We start from the raw sequence: 7,367 nt of genomic DNA on the forward strand, positions 1-7,367 counted from the left end.
TGAAATTGTTAAAATGTAAGTTAAATGCACATTTAACTTAATAAATATATTTTCTCATATAATTGTGTGTTTTTTGTCTAAAACTCCTTCATGAATGGTTTAACAGACACTTTGCATAATTAAAAAATATATATTTACAAATTTTAACGTTTTATACAATAAAGTTTTATTGTGAACATGAACCCTGTTTATCAATATCACCAGTACAGTTTTGGATTTTATTCGGCCTTCCTATGCATATATGAATTTTCTTTCACACAACAGCTCGCATGTGTGGTACTGTAGCTTATTAGCACCAGGGAGAAAAAGAATGTTGTTGGGTTTTAAATGATAAACCATTTGCATTTATACAATGCGTTGTCGCAGACACTGGGACATCCTCTGTTTAAACACCTGTCGTTTTCTTTAATATTGGCTCCTGTGCTTCGGTCCATTTGAGAGAGGAGAAGACACTGAAAAAGTCACGTGAAAGTGGATTTTGCACCTGCGCCAGTGCTGTAGTGGTATCATAGAGACGCCCATACAAATCCATCACATGCTGGAAGCTCTGGAAGGCAACGTAAAATATTGCTCTGTCCGTTGGTGGATTAGGTATGCACGTTTTTTTCAATGTAAAATGCAATGTACAAAAATCAAATTTGATTCAAAATCGATTAATGTAAAAACCGATAAAGATCATGTTTTTTATCTAGTTTTATCTATATCTAGTTTTTCAAAGGTCTTTTTAAAAAAAAATGTTTATCGCGATTGTAAAAGTTAGAGAAGCTGTACCAGCGCGTGCCTACATATCGCCAGCTTCAGTCTCGCCTGTAGCTGAGAGAAGGTTAAAAGCGCACAAGTGATCAGTTTTTCATGTACACGTGTATAATAAATATAGTAAATATAATAAATTAATTACTGCAAAAATAATTTACTTCGTACACTGTGCAGAGTGCCATATACTCCTAGTTGCGGCACACACGATACATACAGTAAAAAGCCTCAGGCATTGTGTTAGATGTGTTTTCGACGTTATATATGCGTTTATTCATGTCGTCGATTTTACGGTTGCAATTCGACGTTGATTATATAGGATTTTACGGTTGCAATTCGACATTGATTATACGTCAAGGCGACGTATATATACGTATAGCCGTATTTTCGCCGTGAATATACGTATATTCGACGAATCAATGCCCACAGCTTGGCATACAAGGGTTTTGCTGAGGGGGTCTTGCCACCTGCCTGAAAAAAACAGTAAAATGTTTGAGTGCCTATAGAGTTTCTATTTTTTATTTTCTTGAGAAAAGTTGATACAATTTCCTGGACACCCCGTCCCCAATCAGTGCGCGGTGCCCGGGGAAAAATCTGTAGGGGGGCGTCTGAAATTCTGAGGGGGGGTGATATTTCGGTTGAAACAGAGCTGTACGGTGCAGCTACCCAAATGAAATCTCGCAGCTATGCCATTGATTAGTGCTTCATGATAGAAGGTAACGACTAGCAATCTGGTATTTGCCATGAAGTTCAGTTTCACATTTTTCGTCACTCTCACGGTTTGTATTGCCTGGAGCGAAAAGTACCATAAGCGTTCATTTTTGCAGCTACATGGACGTTCTGAATCGTTAATAAAAAAATGTTGTAAAACCAACAGAAAGCACAGACTGCTATAACTAGTCCTAGTTATATAACGATTTTAAGTATAATGATAAACTACTGCAAGGAATCGGTCTACCTGAGCAAACAGGATCGTAATGTTGACACTCAATAACGACACTGATATGTGCAGTTCCTGGACGGATAGCCCTCCTGCCCATCAAACAGACTGAGTGACTGTTCCTGTCATTTAGTGTTGTCTGACCATTGACAAAGTACAACTATTTTTTTAGGGCGCAAATTAAGTTAGGTAAATCTTTATGCCCAAAACTGAAGGGGCGACATTCCCCCCTCCCCCCGTGATGCCAGGCCTGTCCCCATCCTATTCCATAATGTCATTATATATAATACCATACAACAGTGACCGATCCTTACTAACTGCATGCGTTAAAATTGCACATCAGCTCATAGCAGGGGGCACATAGCCGCGATGTATTATCAATGTTAAATTTCAGCCATAATATCGACAACATTAATAAACGCATACGTTGAGAAAATATCGAACCCAGCATATTTTCCGGTTATATACCACAATGCATTGCTAGTATTCGTTGGTCACCATTTTGGACACGTTTTTCAAACGTAGAAGTATAGCTGCAAATATCTCAGCAATCCTCTTGTGACGAGTAAGTATGAACAATAATAATACTATCTGAATACATACAGATCTTTCTTAATATTATTTTGATTAAAATAGTACGTGAATAAGCAAAAAAATTGCACATAAAATAGTGTGAATGGGGAAGATGACACAAAATCGTTTTGCCGTTTCTCTTATTCTTATTCTATGTTGTACTTTCAAACTCTGGGTACTCTTTAATTAGGACAGACTTTATTGCTCAACTGCTATGATGCAAGCCAAATTTTATACATTTATTTCAGCTTTGAGCTTAGTAAACCGTTCATTTTTTAGATTATACTAAAGAAGATATTAATCATCATTTATTTGGGAAGTAATATTATAATTTTCTCCTAGCTGCGGTGCTGAAGTCCCACCCTACATCAACAGAAAAAGAAATAAAGGAGCACGCAATGTGTTACTTGAAGAATGCATATGCAAGGCAGGGGGCCAGGAGATCTGGACTCTGAAAATAATAGGTTTTTGGTTCTAACTGTTAGGACAATTAGACAGGGTTTGCAAATAGTGGACAAAAATCGTCTTAACTTCCATTGTAATATTTTTTTTTCTTGGAAATATAGAAGTCGTACATTTTAAAATGTATATTTGAATCAAAATGTGGTTTTGAGTTAGTGTGTTAATGTAATTAGTTTTGTGTTTGTCATTACTATACTGTATATTGCCATGTTACCAGAATTTGTAGCTGAAGTTTAAGACTAGTTGTGTTTTTTATGATTATTGCCCATATGTTGATTGTTGATTGATTGTATACAATGTATAATTTGAAATACGTATGTTTCAGGTGTGAATGTGTATTTTCAGAATAAATTTCTAAACCTAATAATTGGCTTGGTTAACTTGTTTCAGCACCTATAAAATCTATCTTTGATGTATAATAGAACTCTACCCATATACGTATAATAGACGTCTAAAGTTATCCGTATAATAGACGTCTAAAGTTATACGTATAATAGACCTCTAACCATATACGTATAATAGACCTCTAAAGTTATACGTATAATAGACCTCTAAAGTTATACGTATAATAGACCTCTAACCATATTATACGTCTTTTGCCCACTGGGTCGCTTCATGCTTCTTGGCATCATGTCTTACAGTATTTGTCGCATTTTGAACATGTGCACACAGCGGTCCCCCGGGTTCCAGTTAGTGCGTAATTACGCATCGATGAAAAACGAAATTAGCTCACTGAAAGTTTGATGTAGAGAATTTGGAAATTTCCACAAGTTGTGGTCTTTAAAATGCATTTGGTTTGAAGACGTTCTGTGCTTCCATTGTGAAGATATGGACAAAACAATATTTGAGCGTGGTAAAAAAAAGTCATAAAAATGACAAAGTGAAGGCTGAGAAAGCATTCACAATGCATTTTATACACAAATCAAGTGTTTTTGTAACTCGCGGAATTTCGCGGAAGCACTACAGGCGTGCCAAAATCGTTTTCGAACTTCAAGCTAATTTTACCCCGGTCTTAGAGAAAGGACTGCCTTTCACTTCTCTGTGTTTTCTTTCACAGCGCTGTGCACTTTTTCATTGCTCTCACTTTCAGAGCCTCTGCACAGCACACGACTCGACATCAGGAAGCACATTGAAGTGAAAGCAGAAAGCACTGCGACATGCACTGTGCAGATCCCGCCACACTAAGAGGTGAGTGGGTCTGTTCGATCACAGCGCTAGGCGAATCCCCAAACAGTGTGCGTGGTAACAAAAAAAGCTGCTTTGTTTTGAACTGGGGACATTCCACGTGTGAAGCTAACGTGATAACCACTACACTATGGAAACGGTGGGAAATTGTGCCCAGTGGCCCAGTGCTGAGCTTGCTATTCAGGGGCTATTCAGGGGCCAATGCTATTCGATGTGAATTGAATGCTATTCAACTCGCCAATGCTATTCAGGGGTGGAAAAGGGTGGAGCCGTGTGTGTCTTTTGTTCAAAGACACCCCCATCTCAGAGCCGGAAGTACAGGCCTTCCTCCCGCAGGTCCACAAAGATGTTATTTTTTAAGAAGATCCTGCGAAAGTCGGCCATCCGCCTCTCAGCCCTGCAGTAGGCCAGGCTGAGAGAAAAGCAGTCCTTCACCCTGGCAATGTACAGCCTGACAAGGTCTGGCTTCAGGCCATTGTACATCATGAGGTTCCTCCTCTCCCAGACAGCTGTCCTCGCTAGGCTGAGGAGGAGGTTCACTAAAATGGCGTTAACCCCAACCCTCAGACCCGCGGTACCCAAAGAGGAACAGCTCTTTCCAGGGCACCCCGTCAAGAACAGCTCCTCGAACAGAGCGAAACAGGCCATCCAGCAGATCCGTCAAGTACGCCCTGGCTCGAGCTGGGGGAAGATCTTACCCCAGAACACCTCTGAGACCGGCACTCTGAAGCGTTTCGCCATCATCAGCCTGTAGAACATGCTGGTGGTGCACCCCAGGAGGTCCACCCCATGGTCCCCCCACTTCACCCTCAGCTCTGGCCAGGCCGGGCCTGCTGCCCCGTCTTGTAGATGGAGCTTCTCCAGCCAACTGTCCGGGAGACCGAGTTTGAGCTGCTCATAATCCTGACGGATCTTACTGACAGGCAGCTCGTCGTCGACCTCTCGCACAGCGTCGACAATAGCCTGGGTGGGCAGAAATCCGTCCTTTACTTCATAAAAAGATCCTTGACCTTGGATATGCCAGCCTCGTAGAGCTGCCAATTTAATTGGCCCTCATCTTAATGAGCTTCTCCTTCCACAGGAGAAGCCCAGTGGCCTGCTCATCAGCGTTAATGTAGATGCCAAGGACCTTCAGGTGACCCGTCTCAACCCTGAAAGGGTAGCCGAAGAGCGGGGCAAGGTCTGCCCTCCCCACCGGCATGACCTCAGACTTCTCCAAGTTTACCTTGGCGCCCGAGGCAGCGCAGTAGGCCTGCACCACCTCCAAAATGGCTGAGATCTCCGCCACCTCTGCCAACGTCAGTGTGGTGTCGTCAGCATATTGGTATATCAACGAGGTGCCGGTGCTCCCAGGCAAGGTCACTGGAAAGAAGCTCGTGAGGGAACCATTCACCTTGACACAGCTCACGATCCCCTTGTACACGAGCCTCACCCAGGAGATGAAGGCCTCGCCGAAGCCAAAGCTCTTCAAGACCTCAAACAGGAAGGAATGCTCCACCCTGTCGAAGGCCTTCTCCTGGTCCAGTTTCAGGACGTATCCACCCCTCGGCTGCTCCCGCATAAGGTCCACAACATCTCTGATGGAGCACACCGTGTCCGCGATGTCTCCCCACTTGACGCAGTAGGTCTGCGAAGGCGACAGGATCCTGGGCAGAACCTTCCCGAGCCTGAGGGAGAGAACACGAGTTAGTATCTTATAGTCTGTGTTCAACAGACTGATCGGGCGAAAGTTTTTCAAAAGGAAGGGATCCCCCTGCTTTTTGTAGACAAGAGAGATCACCCCCCTTCTCATAGATGGGGTCAGAGCGCCGGTCCTGGCAATCTCCTGGAACACCTCCAGAAGGAGGGGCCCCAGGGACTGCTGAAAGTGTCTGTAGAGCTTGGAGGAGAGCCCGTCCCACCCAGGGCTCTTGTTAGGAGACGAGCCCCGAAGTGCTTCAAGCACTTCCTCCAAGCTCAGCGCACTGTCACAGAGCTCACGATCGCTCTGTGACAGGCGGGTACTCACCCAAGCCAGCATGGCCCGGGTCTGCTGCTCATCCACCACTTCGGCCAGAACAAGGCGCTATAAAAAGAAAACACCTCATTCCTAACGGCCTCGGGGGCAGAGAGCCTCACACCGTCCTCTCCCACCAGCTCCTCGATGAAGGAGCTGCGCTGCCTCTCCTGCTCCAGGCCGAAAAAGAACCTCGTGCTCTTCTCGCCCTCGGCCAGATACTGGGCTCTGCTGCGCACCCTGGCTCCTCTCCACGTCTCCTCCTCCAGGGCTTGCAGCTCACCCCTCAGCTCCAGCAAGAGCTCGCAGCCCCCGCCGTGATCTGCCAGGAGCCCGAGCTCTGAGGTGATCCGAGCCCGAAGCTGTCTCTCCCGCCTGGCCTTCTCCCGCCCCCGGGACAGGCCATACTAGATACTGAACTCTTTGATGGCGTACTTGAGATTATCCCACCAGACCAGCTTTTCTGACCTATACAGGGGACACTGCAGCTGCTGCCGGATAAGGTCTTCTATGCCCTGACAGAATGAAGCCTCCCCAGGAGCGCCTTATTAAAGCACCAGAGGCCGGGGCACCGGTCCTCCTGTGCCCCTGCTAGAGAAAAGTGAAGCACAGCATGGTCGCTCAGGGTCATGAACACATAGCGCATCTGGCTCAGGCACGGGAAGAGACTCATGTGCCCCTGCAACAGGTCGATCCGGCTCTGTCTCAAGACACCTTCAACGACCTGCCGCCGAGAAAAGTCCCTCCGCGCACACTAAGCCTGACGCCACGCATCCACGAACCAGTGAGCTTCCGCACTGCGCTCCAGGAAGCTGCGAGCAGCACTGCTCTTAAAGGTCATCCCAATCGCGACATCGAGCGCACTCAGTGCACAGTTAAAATCTCCGACGACCAGCCCTGGCTGCTGAAAGCAGCTCGCCTCCAGCTGCTTGAAGAAGGCGAGCCGCTCAGCTTCCCCATTGGGGGCGTAGATGTTGCTCAGCAGCACGGACTGTCCAGGAAACCCAAGACAGACCTGCAGGAGCTGGCCCTACGTGTCGCGGTGCAGGAGCCTTACGCTATCGTACACTCCCCTCCTCACCAGCACACCCACCCCCCTCCTGCACAGGCTGGAGGTGTTGCTGTAAAACAGCTCCCCGTCCCACTGTGCTCGCACCTTCCGGACACACTCCTCGTCCCAGAAGGTCTCCTGGAGTCAGACAACATCCGTCCGCCCCAGCAGAGCTAACACTGCCCCCAGCTTTGCTCAGTCCCTCAGCCCGTTGGCGTTTAAAGAGGCGAAAGTTGCCATCACGCATATGGCCATAAGAGTGAAATTAATTCTCCGGCCCGCGCGACAGTTCCCCCGCCCTTTCTGCCACATTCTCATTGCCAACACTTGCCGCTTCCTCCCCACCTCCTGTCTCTGCCACCGCAGAGACATCAGGGATGGGTCTGCGGACAACTCTTGAACTGGGC

This window comes from Lepisosteus platostomus, assembly GCF_059453375.1.
Source record: "Lepisosteus platostomus isolate fLepPlt1 chromosome 5 unlocalized genomic scaffold, fLepPlt1.hap1 SUPER_5_unloc_1, whole genome shotgun sequence".
In the NCBI taxonomy this organism is placed as follows: Eukaryota; Metazoa; Chordata; class Actinopteri; order Semionotiformes; family Lepisosteidae; genus Lepisosteus; species Lepisosteus platostomus.